General features: G+C 35.5%; 1 pseudogene; it reads left to right on the top strand.

Moving 5' to 3' along the window:
• Window positions 1–3,282: 3,282 nt before the first annotated feature.
• Window positions 3,283–4,150, top strand: LOC130867727 (40S ribosomal protein S2-like; annotated as a pseudogene).
• Window positions 4,151–16,209: the final 12,059 nt, after the last annotated feature.

Here is a 16,209-nt window from a genome sequence, read left to right as displayed (position 1 = left end):
GAATAGTGAATAAATGAAAGAGTCCATGACTAACTATCAGGATATTGAATATACATGCTTGTATCAAAAGGCCAATAAATACCCTAACTACACATTGTGTCTTAGGTGAGTGTTCTATTCTTTTAACTGTTTTTATTGAACTATATACTTTTCCCCTTCCTCTCCCCTCCCCCTTCTACCAACTCCCATGGTCCCCATGCTCCCAATTTACTCACAAGATCTTGTCTTTACCTACTTTCCATGTAGATTAGATCCATGTATGTCTCTCTCAGGGTTCTCTTTGTTGCCTAGGTTCTGTGGAATTGTGAATTCTAGATTGGCTTTTCTTTGTTTATGTCTAAAAACTACTTCTGAGTGAGTATATACAATATTTGTCTTTCTGGGCCTAGGTTACCTCACTCAATATGATGCTTTCTAGAGCCATCGATTTGCCTGGAAATTTCAAGATGACATTTTTTTCTGCTGTGTAGTATTCCATTATGTAAATGTACCACATTTTCCTTATTCACTCTTTGGTAGAGGGGCATTTAGGTCATTTCATGTCTTGGCTATGACAAACAATGTTGCTGTGAACATAGTTGCACACATGTCCTTGTGATATAGCTGAGCTTTCTTTGGGTATATACCCAAAACTGGTATTACTGGGTCTTGAGGTAGGTTGCTTCCTAATTTTCTGAGAAATAACCATAGTGATAACCAAAGGGACTCTACCAGCTTGCATTCCCACCGGTAATGGAGGAGTGTCCTCTCCAACATAAGTTGTCATCAGCGTTTTTTTTTGTTTTTTTTTTTTTTGGTTTTGTCCATTCTTTTTTTTTTTTTTTTTTTTTTTTTTTGGTTTTTCGAGACAGGGTTTCTCTGTAGTTTTGGAGCCTGCTCTGGAACTAGCTCTTGTAGACCAGGCTGGTCTCGAACTCACAGAGATCCGCCTGCCTCTAGGTGTAAGATGAAATATCAGAGCTGTTTAGCTGTTTTGATTTACATTTCTCTGATGGCTAAGGATATTGAGCATGACCTGAAGTGTCTTTCAGCCATTTTCAATTCCTCTGTTGTGAGTTCTCTGTTTAGGTCTGCATGCCATTTTTTATTGGATTATTTGTTCTTTTGATGACCAAATTCTTGAGTTCTTTGTATATTTTGGAGTTCAGTCCTCTGTCCAACGTGGGGTTGATGATCTGCCCATTCTGTAGGCTGCCATTTAGTTTTGTTGTTCATGTTCTTTGTTTTACAGAACCTTCTCAGCCTCAGGAGGTTCCATTTATTAATAGATGTGCTCCGTTTCTGTAATATTGGGGTTATATTTAGGAAGTAGTCTCTTGTGCCAATTCGTTTAAGTGTATATCCAACATTCTCTTTTTTGAGATTCAGTATGGTTCTTTTATGTTGAGGATTTTTATCAATTTGAACTTGATTTTTATGTATGGGGATAGATATGGATCTATTTTCATTCTTCTACATGATGATATCCAGCTATGCCAGCACCATTTGTTGAGTATGCTTTCCTTTTTCTATCTTATATTTTTTACTTCTTTGTCAAAAATCAAGTGTTCATTGGTGTGTGGAGTGATATCTGGGTCTTTGATTCAGCTCCAGTGGTTCTCTTCTCTGTTTTTATGCCAATACCATGCTGTTTTCAGTACTGTAGCTCTGTAGTGGAGTTTGAAGTCAGGGATTGTGATGCCTCCAGAAGTTATTTTATTGTACAGAATTGTTTTGGCTATCCTGGGTTTTTTTGCTTTTCAATATGGAGTTGAGCATTAATAATTTGAGGTGTGTGAAGAATCTTGTTGGGATTTTGATGGGCATTGAATTGAATCTGTAAATTGTTTTTGGTATGACTGTCATTTTTACTCTGTTAATTCTACCTACACCAGCATGGGAGATGTTTTAATTTTCTGGTGTCTTCTTCAATTTCTTTCTTCAAAGATGTCATACAGGTCTTCTACTTGTTTGGTTAGAGTTACTCCAAGATATTTTATGTTATTTGTGGCTCTTACAAAGGGTAATGTTTTTCTGATTTCATTGTCAGTCCATTATCAAAGGTATAAATGAGGGCTACTGATTTTTTTGAGTTATACTTGTATCCAGTTACATTACCAAAGGTATTTATGAGTTTTAGAAGTTCCTTGGGAGAACTTTTGGAGTCATATATGTAAACTATCATATCATCAGCAAATAGTGAGACTTGATCCTAATTTCAGTGGGATTGTTTGGTGTTTCTCTCTATTTAGTTTGATGCTGCATGTTGGTTTGTTGTATATTGCCTTCATTATGTTTAGATATGTTCCTTATCCCTGCTTTCTCTAAGAGCTTTACCATGAAGGGATGTTTTACTTTGTCGAAGGCTTTTTTGGCATCTAATGAGATGATCATGTGTTTTTTTTCCAATTTATTTATATTGCTGATTACATAGACAGATCTTCTTATGTTGAATCATTCCTGCAACTCTGGTATAAAGCCAATTTGATAATGGTGGATGGTTTTTCTGATGTGTTCTTGTATTCAGTTTGCCAGTATTTTATTTAATATTTTTACATCCATATTCTTGAGTAAGATTGATCTGTAAGTTTCTTTCTTAGCAATGTCTTTGTGTGATTTCAGTAGCAGGGTAATTGTAGCCTAAAAAAGGTGTTTTTGCAATACTCATTTTATTTCTATTGTGTTGAACAATTTGAGGAGTATTGCTGTTAGTTCTTTGAAAATCTTGTAGAATTCTGCACTGAAACCATCTGGTCCTAGGATATTTTACATTAGGAGACTTTTGATGACTGTTTCTATTTCCTTAGCAGTTATAGGTCTATTTAATTTGCTTATCTGTCTTGGTAAGTGATATTTATTCAGAAAATTATTTATATCCTTTAAGTTTTCTAATGTTGTGGAATACAGGTTTTCGAATTATGACCTAATGATTCTCTGAATTTTCTCTGTGTCTGTTGCTATGTCCCCTTTACATTTCTGATTTTGGTAATTTGAATATTCTCTCTCTGCCTTTTTATTAGTTTGGATAACAGTTTGTCTATTTTGTTGATTTTCTCAAAGAACCAACTCTTTGTCTCTTTGATTGTTTGTATTGCTTTTTTTTGTTTCTATTTTGTTGATTTCATCTCTCAGTTTAATTATTCCTGCCATCTAGTCCTCCTGAGTGAGTTTGCTTCATTTTTTTTCTATAGAGTGGGATCTTTCGAGGTTTTTTTTTTTTTTTTTTTTTTTTGGCATTTAGTGGTATGGATTTTCCTCTTAACCCTGCTTTCACTTCTTCTTCTGGAAAACAACAAATGGCGGATGACAGCAAGAGGGCACAGAGGACACGGGGGCCCAGGATTAGGAGGCCGTGGCATATTCTGTGGAGGATTTAGCAGACGTCTTAGGGGCCACGGTTATGGTAGAGGCCGTGGCCAAGGCAGAGGCGACAGGGCTCGTGGAATTAAAGCTGAAGAAAAGAAGTGGATTCCCGTCACCAAGCTGGGCTGCCTGGTTAAGGACAAGAAAATCAAATCCCTAGAGGAGATCTACCTGTTCTCCCTGCCCATTACGGAGTCTGAGATTACTGATTTTTTTCCTGGGACCATCCCTAAAGGATAAGGTTCTGAAGATCCTGCCAATACAGAAGCAGACTAGGGCAGGCCATTGGACCAGGTTCAAGGCTTTCGTTGCTATTGAGGACTACAATGGTCATGTTAATCTCAGTGTTTAGTGCTCCAACGAGGTAGCCACTGCCATCTGAGGGAACATCATGTCAGCCAAGCTTTCCATTATTCCTGTGAGAAGAGGCTACTGGGGGAACAAGAGTGGCAAGCCCCCACACTGTTACATACAAAGTGACAGGTCGCTGTGATTCTGTGTGGGTGTGACACATCCCTGCCCCCAGAGGCACTGGCATAGTCTCCACTCCTATGCCCAAGAAGCTACGAATGATGGCTGGTATTGATGACTGCTACACATCAGCCAGAGGCTGCACTGCCTCCCTGGGCAACTTTTCCAAGGCCACCTTTGATGCCATCTCTAAGACCTACAGCTACCTGACCCCTGATCTCTGGAAAGAGACTGTGTTCACCAAACAGTGAATCAGGAATTCACTGACCATCTTGTGAAAACCCACACCAGAGTCTCTGTTCAGAGAACCCAGGCTACAGCTGTAGCCACCACATAAGGATTTTTTATATAAGAAAAATAAAAGTGAATTATGTCTGAAAAAAAAAATTGCTTTCATTGTGTCCCATAAATATGGGTATGTTGTGTGGTCGCTTTTATTGAATTTTAGTAAGTCTTTAATTTCTTCCTTAACCCACTGAAGAGTCAGGTGAGTATTGTTTAATTACCATGTGTTTGTGGTCTTTCTGAAATCAGTGTTTCTGTTGAATTGTAATTTTAATTCATGGTGATCCAGTAAGATACATAGGGTTATTCCAATATTTTTTGTATCTGTTAAGCTTTGCTTTGTTACCTAGTATGTGGTCCATTTTGGAGAAGGTTCTATGAGTTGCTGAGAAGAAGGTATATTCTTTTAAGTTTGGATAGAATGTTCTATAGATGTCTGTTAAGTCCATTTGATTCATAACATCTGTTAGTTCCCTTTTTCTCTGTTAAATTTCTGTCTGACAGACCTGTCCAGTGGTAATGGGGTATTTAAGTCTCCCACTACTAGTGCGTGTGGTTTAATGTGTGATTTGAACTTTAGTAGTGTCTCTTTTACATAGGAGGGTGCCCTTGTATTTGAGGCATAGACGTTCAGTATTGAGATTTCTTTCTGAAGTTTTTTTTCCTGTGACTAATATGAAATGTCCTTCTTTGTCTCTTTTGATTGATATTATTTTGAAGTCTATTTTGTTAGAAATTACTATGTCTACACCAGCCTCTTTATTGTGTCCATTTGATAGGAATTTTTTTTTTCCCAGCCCTTTACTCTGAGGTGATGTCTTTGAGGTTGAGGTATGTTTCTTGTATGTACCAAAAGGATGGAATCTGTTTTCATATCCAATCTGTTAGTCTGTGTCTTTTTATAGTTGAGTTGAGTCCATTTTTATTAAAGGATGTTAATGACCAGTGATTCCTAGTTCCTGGTATTTTAGTTTTCATTGTTGATGATATTATTGTGTGTGGTTTTCCTTTCTTTGGGATTTGTTGCTGTGAGATCATCTATTGTCTGTGTTTTTGTGGATGTAGCTAACTTCCTTGGGTTAGAGTTTTCCTTTTAATACTTTGGTAGGGGTAGGTTGGTGGTTAGATATTGGTTAAACCTGGTTCTCTCGTGGAATATCTTGTTTGGCTTGTCTATGGTTATTGAAATGTTTGCTGGGTATAGTAGTCTGAGCTAGCATCAGTGGTCTTTTAATGTCTGCATAACACTTGACCAGGATCTTCTACCTTTCATTGTTGTTTCTATTGAGAATCCAGGTATAATTCTGATAGGTTTGCCTTTATCTGTTATTTGGCCTTTTCTTTTGCAGCTCTGAATGAAGAAGCATGCTTAAAAGAAATCCCACACTAGCTCAGAATTGAGAATAATAGAGGATTATTTACTTAGGGCAGACTCACAAGTCACAATCCTCTGCTGGAATGGAGAACAGCAACTGAATCCCGCAGCCGGAAAAGAGGCTTTATGTGCACTTTAAATCGGCGTAAATAGTATGAGGCCACACCCAAGTGGGCAGATAACTTAAAGGCTACTGGCAGTAGGAATTCTTACAGCACCTTCCTTTTTTGTTTAAATAAAAGAGTTCTAAGCCTACGACTCTCACTATTCTTTCTTTATACTGTATGTTTAGCACTTTGATTATTATGTGGCAAGGGAACTTTTTTTTATCCAGTCTGTTTAGTGTTTTGTAAGCTTCTAGTATCTTCATATGCATATCTTTCTTTAGTTTGTGAAAGTTTTCTTCTCTGATTTTGTTGAATATATTTTCTGTGTTTTTGAGTTGGACTTCTTCTTCTACCCCTATTATTCTTAGGTTTGGTCTTTCATGTTGTCCTATATTTCCTGCATATTTTGTGTTAAAATTTTATTAGATTTAATGTTTTCTTTGACTCATGAGTCTATTTCCATTATTGTATGTTCAGCACTTGAGATTCTGTCTTCCATCTCTTGTATTCTTCTGTTTATGTTATTTTTATGTCATTTTTTTCTGTTTTATCTATATTCGGGTTTTCAAGTCTTGTTGTTGTAGAGCCACTAGTTTTCATTGGTGTTGTATTGCTCTTTGTGATGTTGAGTGTGTTCTTACCTTTTCTACCCATCTTTTCCTTTCATTGGTGTAGTTGCTGTGTCTCTGTTGATCAGTCTTCCAGATGCTAGTGGATCCAGGGCTCAGAGGATTGCTCCTTATGGTGCAGACAGGGCCTTGATTCTAGTTACCCCAGAGGTCACCCAGTGTTCATGGAGGTGGCTTGACACTCCTGGTGGTTGCTCTGCAATCCTGAAGATTGTTCAGCTTTGCTTCCACAGAAGTTTCTTGCTAGGGCCTGTTCCAGCAGAGGTAACTGCTTTGGACTTGCTCAGGCAGAGGTCACTGGCTTGGGCCTGCTCCAACAGAGGTCCGCAATTCATGCCCAGATTTGTAGAGATCTCTGGCACAAGCCTGCTCCCTCGGCTGTTGCTCCTTATACCTGTTTCTAGATTCAGACCTTCTCCAGCAGAGGCTTCTGCTTCAGGCCTATTCCTTCTGATGTTCCTGATTTGGGCCTGTTCCTGTGGAGTTTCCTGGCTTGGGCCTGGGTGCAAGGGTCTCTAACTTAGGCCTGCTCCCTTAGAGTTCTCTGAATTGTACAAGGTCCCACAGAAGTCTCTGGTTTGGGTCAGTTCCTCAGAGATGGTTCCCTTGTGGAAGTTACTGCCTTGGGCCGTCTCCAGTGGAGGTCGCTGGCTCAGGCCTATTATCACAGATGTCCCCGGTTTGGGAATAGCCTTGTTGGGGTCCCTGGTTTGGGTCCAGTCCTGCAAAGGTCTTGGCTCAGGCGTGCTCCCTTGGCAGTTGCTCCCTTTTACCTGCTCCTGAGGAGGTCCTGCCTCAGGCCTGCTCCTATGGAGGTTTCTGCCTTGGACCAGCTCGGGCGGAGGTCTTAGTAATCTATTTATACACTCCATAGTTTTAGAAAATGTTTTACAACTAAAATCGATTAGAATCAGTTTTGCACTTCTTTCCTCAAAGATAAGCAAATCATTTTCACTTGTCTGTAGTGCCAATCCTATTCTCTCTTTCCAGACACAAGATGTGTTTGCTGATAACTGCAAGTTCTTAGTCTTTCCAATATGCTATTCATGTCTGTACCTATACAATGTCCCAAGTATTTTTGAATTAAGTCATTGATCAAATAAAAATATTATTTTCAGTTTATTATCTATTGAGTAATATTGAATGATTTAAACAAGGTTAATGAAGGAATATAGTAAATTGGGCCTTACCTTTCAAAAGCTTTCAAAAGATTATTTACTTTCAAATTCCACTTTTATGTGCTGGATCAAATAAATAAGCTGACTGATGCTTTGTATTTTATCAATATTGTCAATATTTTTAAAAATAATGCATCTATAAGAATAACAAACAATGAAATGGTAATTTAATGGTAAGCAATGTTATGAATTGAAAAACAATAGGATTAAGAAGAAATTATTAAGGAAGAAACATGATTTCATATTTATCAAACAGTCATGGTAATGTTCTACTTCGAAATCTACTTTGAGAAATCTATGAGGAATTTCCAAATTTCAAAGTTTCTGAATGAAGGAGAAATAAAGATGACATAAACACTCAATATGTGAATGTAAGTTGATTAGACTAGCAATGTGTAGGAACTCATTTATCTGTGATCATGCATAAATAAATCAAGAATCACATTTGAACAATTAGATGAAAGCCCTGTAACTTGCCTGATAATAAATATTTTGAATTAGAGATTTCTTCTGCAAAATAAAAAATGTGTGTGAAATGGACTAGTACAAGATAAATGTATGTGTGTAAGTATGAGTATGTGAGTATGTTACATACACACCACAGCAAATTCTTGGAGATCAGAAGACAGCCTTAGGTGTCAATTTTTGCCTTTTATCTTGTTTGAGACAGGATCACATTGTGGTTCATAGTTACAAATGACAAGATAATTAGCCTATGAATTTAAATTTTCTCTTGTCTCTACCTTGTATTTTGTTATAGAAAAACAGGGTTACAGACCTTGGCCAACATACCCAGCTCTGTCAGGCTTTTTGAGACTGAAACTCAGGTTTCCACACTTGCACAGTATATAATTTGCTCATTGAATCATCACATAAGCTTGTGAATTATAATAATCTAAATAACTAAATAATAAATTAATTCCAGAAAAATGCAAAAAAATCCTTGATTAGAAGAAAAAACAATATTTAGATAAAAACAAATAGAATATAGGTTTATATCTGCTTCCCAAGATATTAGAAAGAAATTGTGGTAGTGGATTAACATGTACTTCATTAATACTTGGGTTCAGCAACAAATATTATTCAATCATTTGAAGTATTTTTGTTTATATAAGTTGTATTCAAAATAATTCCAATACCAATGGTTCTAGAACAGCATTGCAGAGAATGCCTTTTCAATGCTTATGTACAAAATTATTTATTTTCCATCCTTTATGAGGACAGATTTTAATATATAAGAGACCTCAAAGTATAATACTCATTAGTTTAAATACAATATATTAATTATATAATTTTTGCCAGTTTAATAATCCCATTTCTCTCCTCTGTACTTCATAAATTTAAATAGTTTCAAGAATTTGTACTACCAAGCACAACATCCTTACTTTTTATATTGGGGAAGAGGTATATTTTTATTTTCTATCTTTATTTTGATTGTGGAAATGCTTCAAAGTAATATCTTGAAAGAAAGGCTTATTAGCTATTATATTAAATATATATAATTTTTAAATAAATTCCATGTAATTGGTAAAAGTTTATTGGTTATGTACGAGTAATGGGTTTGCTTTTTACTAGAAGTGAATAAAAATTAGACCTAGATAATTACTTCTGTCCTTAAATAAAACAAAACAAACAAACAAGCAACAAACAAAGAGTGAAAGCAAGACTGAAAGGAAAACAAAACTAGCATAGTGGCTCACACTTGTTATTTCAAAATTATGATATAAGCATCCTGAGTCTGAAGCCATTCAGGACTGCAGAGTGAGTTAAACACCAGCCTGGGATATTCAGTGAGACTATCTCAAAATATCAAAAGGAACCAACAATAACCAAGAATACAACTAAAGTAGTAACTCAATATTTTCAAATATCTTTCCTATATCTTATACAAAGAAGTTCTAGCAAAAATATCAACTCAGAAACTAAACTAAACTAACATTCACATCTGTCTTCATTTGGTTTATGTTGTTGTGATAAAACACCAGACAAAACAGCAACACAAAGAGTTAATTACACTTGATAATTTACAATTAATTGCTGTTAGACAATGGTCTTGAACTTTCTAAAGATTTGTCGCTTGTATTACTTTAATAAAACATTGATTGGTGAGTAGCTAGGCAGGAAGTATAGGCAGGGCAACCAAAACAGGAGAATTCCAGGAAGAGGAAAGGATGAGTCTGTAGTCATCACCCAGACACAGAGGAATCAAGATGAGAATGCCTCACTGATAAAATATCAAGCCATGTGGTTAACACAGACAAGAATTATGGGTTAATGTAGAATGTAGAAGTTAATAAGAAGCTTGAGCTAAAAGGCCAACCAGTTATAACAATTATAAGCCTCTGTATGTTTCTTTGGGACTGAACGGCTATTGGACAAAGAGAGTCAGAAACCTATGTCAGCAATAATTTATTTATTATTATTATTATTATTATTATTATTACTATTATTATTTGGTTTTTCAAGACAGGGTTTCTCTGTGATTTTGGAGCCTGTCCTGGAACTAGCTCTTGTAGACCAGGCTGGTCTCGAACTCACAGAGATCTGCCTGCCTCTGCCTCCCAAGTGCTGGGATTAAAGTCGTACGCCACCACCGCCTGACTGTCAACAATAAATTAATCATGGAGGGAAGCCTGAATAAGATTTTAAGGTGGGCACCTAGGGGCAAGAAATGAAGGAGAAACTACAATGCTGTTTATAGGCTTGCTTTTCCTGTGTTCCTTAGATACTTTTCTTAAACAATTTAGGTCCACTTGTTCATAAATGTGGCTGTCACCATAGGGTGGGCCTTCAACATCAATTCTCAATTAATTAATTACTCCAAAGATGGGGTAAGGGCACAATTTGTTGGTGGAGGTCGCTTGTTGGTTCCCTCCTACTTTTCCCCAAATAATTACACAGAAACCATATTATTTAAATCACTGCTTGGTCCATTAGCTTTAGCTTCTTATTTACTAACTCCTACATCTTAATTTAACCCATCTCCATTAATCCGTGCATCACCACCAGGTTGTGGACTAACAGCAAAGTTTCACATATCTGTCTCTGGCAGTGGCTCCATGGTTTCTCTTGAGTCTGCCTCCATTCTCCCAGCATTCAGCTTAGTTTTTCCTGCCTAGCTCTGTTCCCCTATAGCTCTGATATAGGCCCAAAGCAGTTCCTTTATTTATCAACGGTAATAACAGTGAACAAAGGGAAATCCCACATCATCTCCCCTTATCTTTTTTAAATAAAAAGAAGGTTTTAACTTTAACATAGTAAAATTACATAGAACAAAACAGGTATAGAACAAGAATTATAGTTACAATATTTATCTCTATCTTTTATCATAACTAAGGAAAACTATAACTATAAATACTTCAACTCCATCAAAGACTCCAGAAGGATATATTACCTAGAAAAGCTAGAAGTTCATTGTAAGCAATATCTAAAACTCTAGAATTGACAGAGTCATATTGCTGCCTGGACAGACACCCAAAGTTTTTCTATACCATTGGGACATCCATCTTCATCCTACAGGCACATAGTATCCAGCAGAATTTTCCATGAAGCAGGACATTTCAAAGACAGTTCTGCTTATATTGGCAATTTGTCAGTCACTTTTTCTAGTGTCCTGCAGAATGTCTGACACACTCTTTTATGAAGCAGGAACCCAAAGGATAGTCTCACCTTCTTTAGGCAACTTCAGCAGTTATTTCTCTCTGGGCCCTGCATTTTCAGTTCATCAAGCAGTTCAGGAAAGAGCAGTTTTTTGCTCAAATGGCTAACCAACTACATAAAGAGCATCTTTGATGCCCATCTTCCTCTTGAAGAAGATTAGTGTTGCTAGGAGCAGATGTGTCTCACTGTCATGAAAAGACCTAAATTCTTGAACATTTTAAATGCCATATTATATAGTCTTTGAAGGTTTGAAAAATACCTATCTATCTGAAATACATCTCTATACATCTAGAAACTCTAACTAACATGACTAAAAGCTTGACTATTATAGACAATCATCTATTAGCCTATATGTCTTAATTATACATTACATTTTAAATAAGCTGAACAAACACAATACCTTAATAAAGATCAGAAATACACATATTTGTTTTTATATAAAGTATAACAAAATTGACCTTAAATTTGTGTCAATAAACTAAGATCCATACCAATACAAATCTCTATAGCATATCCCTTTTTAAATATAAAGAAATATTCATAGACAATATTTGGGAATATGGGTGTAGTTCTGTCTAAACTTCTTCCTGCTGTTTATTGGGTGAAGTAATTTTTGAGGGGTGTTCAAGGCAACATTTCAGAGGGTCTTGGTCTCTCAAACCATATTAGTCTAGAATGATTCTATAGGTTCTCATCCTCTGTCAAAACAAAAGAAGAACCTCTTTTTCAAAGCAACCAATCCTTAGACTCAAATTATAAAGTCAATATACCTTTATATTGGTTTAGCTTAGCATCCTGTACAATAAAATGTCACTCTGTACTTAACTCCTTTACAGTCAAAAAATTCAAAGAAGACAGAATAATATACATAATCCAGACTCTTTGTCAATTTTCTACTTTTACGTGGCTTATTTATTTTTACTCTGTTACTTTTTTTGTACTCTGTCTCTTTAAAGACTTTGTTTTAAATTTTTGTAAACAATTCATTCCTTTAATAACCATCTATACTCTTTTTCTTATCTCTCCCAAGCCTATGTACATTTATCCAACACTGTGACCCATTTAGAGGTCTTTTATGACTGAATTTGTCCTATTGTGTATATGTAATTCTTCACTGTCCAGGAGAACTTCTTAAAATGTTAAGTGCTTCTTAAAAACTTAAGCTTCAGCATTGCTAGGCTATATATGGTACACTCTGCTTACTCCACACAGTCCAGCATGGAAGAGCTTCTCACTGCCTCCAAGAGCCATGCATAATGCCCCATCTCTAGTCACAAAGCTGGTCCATGTTGCCATCAAGCAAGTTGTAGCACGTTGCTCACAGACAACATTCAAATTTAAATGCTCAGTCTCCTGATAGAGCCAGAGGTCATTTATCTGCAGAGCCCAGAAAGCTGGCATTTCAAAATGGCCATAGCTTTTATTTTTTTCTGCTACTACTGAATCAGGAAAACTTCTCTTAAGGGAGATGTAGTACACCACCAGCAAACTGTTTGCTAAACTTTGTTCTTCTGTATCTAGAATTCCTTTGCAAGCCCTTTCAGCTTTTAAGTGGATTTAATTGTCCACATGTGCACCAATTTGTTGGAGGAAGCTGTTTGTTTGTTCCCAGGCACTTTGCCTCAATTAATCACACAGAAACCATATTATTTAAATCATTGCAAAGTTTTAGCATGTCTGTTTCCAGCTCTGCTTTCTCCCAGCCTTCAGCTTAGCTTTCCCTGTCTAGCTGTGTTCCCCTATAGTTCTGCTATAGACCCAAAGCAGTTCCTTTATTTATCAATGGTAATCATAGCATACAGGGGGAAAGCCCACATCACACAGTTTCTAAATTGAAACATGCTATTTAAAGTTTTTGTCTTAATCATAGGTCATATAATTATGTAATATCATATTACACTGTAGAAACCCTTAAAACAATGACCTGAAACATATCCAGTACAACATAAAAATCAAGATTTTATACAGTATAACCATTCATTAATAGTATTTAATATTACTGCACTTCATGCACTGAAAATGATTGTTTCAAATTATCACCTATTGAGTTTTAAATACTATATTAATTTTCTTGTTGAATCTGAGGATTGCAATTTTATTCAAACATAAGGAAAGGTTTGATTCATAGGAGTAGAAACTGGAAACCACCTAGGCTTTACTAAACAGCATCCTTCTATGGTTTATGCTTCAGTACTTGATTTCCTGTCTTCGATTCACTTGATGATGGATTATGATCAGGATGTATAAACAAAATACAGCCCAGCCCTTACACTTCCTGAAGTGCCAGAATTTCTGTACATTTAAAACAATCAAGTATGTTAAAGATATAAATTTATTTTATAAAATGTAAAAGCAATGGGGATTAGCATAAATGCATGGCTTCATAACTTTCATAACTTCAAAATGCAAAATTTCATGAAAGAAAGGCACTTAAAAAATCCTGGAGAAATCAATAGTGTGTTTCAGTGTGTTTAAGTGTGCTTGCAATCAAAGCAGATGAGAAGGGTTGCTTTGAAAAAAAAATGTTTAGACAGACTCAGTAGCCATTATTAAAGACTAAAAGAAAAAAAAAAGACTTCACAATTTATAGTTTTGAATATTCTCATATTTCCAGTTTAATTATTTATTTTAGTTAAGGCCTTCTTCTTTTATCTGAGATGTTGCTGTGACCACATACCTTATTTTTCTGAATTAAAATGAAAACATCTTTCAATTACTGAAAAATATATTATAAATATAAGATGCTTTGCTTAGACTATTTACTATAAGAAAGTAATAATTCATTTGCAAATTATTCTTCCTTGCTATTTATTCTTTTTTATCCATAACAGAGTAAACTGAATTTTAAATGAACATCAATTATAACATATATTTTATCTTAAATTGAAAGAGTAGCATACAATTGCTAAAGTATTAAAAATATTAAGTAACTTTGGAAGAAATGGAAATCAAAATTCACATAAGATTTCAAAAAAATTATTTCTTGTCAAAAAGAGCAATTATTTCTACTCAAAACTTACTTCTATGTATTTACCTTCTTATTAAATAAGAGTAATTTGTAATTTTTCTGCATCTGATTCCTGAGAAGCTGGAATTTCATGTCTGCTTCACCAAGCTTGACTCAATATCTGCTTGTAACAATTTTTAGAAATATTTTTAGCAATTATAGAATAGGCAAGTTCCAAACCTTGAGTAACCAGATGCTTTGAAACTCTGAGTGTGTATGGAAACTCCTTAAATATACTAGTACTGTTATTAACAATATCATTTATTAATAGCCCATTCTTTTATATAGCCTTTTAGTGGTGAATTTCATATAATGATATCTTTCATTAATTTTTCTAATTCTTTACAAAATATTTTTATTCTATGACAATCTGATCTATATACATATTATTTTATCATATCCAACATAATTTGCCCTGCCACTTCTACCAGAATCCAGAAATATTGCTCTTCATTTATTCTGTAAAAAAATAACCAATGGAGTCCAACTTATTCTGCCTATATAGTATGCATATGGGAACAGAGTAGGCAATCTCATAGATGACACATTTCTAAAGCAAAATTATTTTCTCTTCCTCAGTCATCATCAGTTGCTTCCCATGAGTAGAACTTCATGAGTCTCTCTCTTAAACCTGGGAGAATATTGACTAGATTTATTCTATACAAATGTTTGCAGGTGACTACAGCTGCTATTCATTATAAATGCAATGAGTATGTCATATCCAGAAGACAGAATTTTGTAGCAAATCTCTCCATGTCTCAGCTCTTATATTCTTCTGCCCAATCTTTAGTGATATTCCCTGAGCCTTGGGAGAGGGCTGATTAATATAAATGTCTTATTTATGCCTGAGAACTCAACAATTGATGTACATGGGTCTTCTATCTATCTGTTGCTTTCATTGGTTAATTAATAAAGAAACTGCTTGGCCTGATAGGTCAGAACATAGGTGGGTGGAGAAGACAGAACAGAATGCTGGGAAAAAGGCAATGAGGCAGACACAATGAAGCTCTGGCCCAAGATGGATGTAGGTTAGAATCTTCCCAGTAAGCCACCACCTCATGGTGCTCTGCACATTAAGAGAAATGGGTTAACCAAGATGTGAGAATTAGCCAGTAAGAGGCTAGAGCTAACAGGCCAGGTGGTTTTTAAATGAATACAATTTGTGCGTTGTTATTTTGGGTGTAAAGATAATCATGTGGGAGCTGGGCGGGACGAAAAGTAGACCTGTTTGCTTCATCACTACAAACAATCTCTCATTTTCCACACTTTGAACAGTCTCTGCCTTGTCTGTCACTCACTGCAAAAGAACCTTCTCTATCCAAGGCTCACAGAAGCACTAATCCATAATTAAACTATAACTGTAGTAGGCAGTTCGATTATTTTAAATATTTAAGACAAGTGGATTAATGCAACACTTACTTTTCTGTCATGAGGATATTTTTCTTACCACGATGTTCTCAAATGTAGTGTAGGATTTCTTTGTTTAATGGATGCCAGCAGTTCTACTACATTCCCATAACAATATTTTAGTACATTCATCAATTATTGGACATTTATAATTGCTTCCTTATCTTTGTCACCATAAGTAGTATTTAATAAACATAGGGATACTAGTATCTTTTAGACTAACTTCACTTTTTTTTATATAAATGAACAAAATGGGAAATTCTGGAACATATAGTGATGTTTTGTATAAATTTTTGAGGTACTTCCATATCTTTTTTAGAGTGCTCTATTTTCCAGGTTCTACTTCAACAGCATATATGTATTTTCATCTCTTTATTTTCTGTTTCATTTGGTTTGGAAATTTTGCTAATAGCTATCCTTCTGGCAAAGGATTTGGCTTCATTCTTTACTTATCCAGAGAACTTACCTTACACTAAATTTAAATGCAAGGGACTAAGTCATTCAGTAGAATCAATGTCAGGAAAGAATGCAATTTGATGTGTGGCTTTACTATTACTGAGTATGCTTATATAACTCTATAATAAAACCAAGCAGCAAGTGTGGAAGAAATAAATGAAAACAGTTCAGGTTTTAGTTGAAAAGGACACCAGATACCTTAAGACTACAGTGAGTTCCATGCTGAGGAAGAGGCAGTAATTCCTGAGATTCACAGCATTATAAAGGAGCCTTTTGCTGTGTTCTAAAATAG

The sequence above is a fragment of the Chionomys nivalis genome, chromosome 2 (genome assembly GCF_950005125.1).
Source record: "Chionomys nivalis chromosome 2, mChiNiv1.1, whole genome shotgun sequence".
Classification (NCBI taxonomy): Eukaryota; Metazoa; Chordata; class Mammalia; order Rodentia; family Cricetidae; genus Chionomys; species Chionomys nivalis.
The sequence above is the reverse complement of the archived record's forward strand: the minus strand, read 5'-3'. Positions and strand labels throughout refer to the sequence as shown.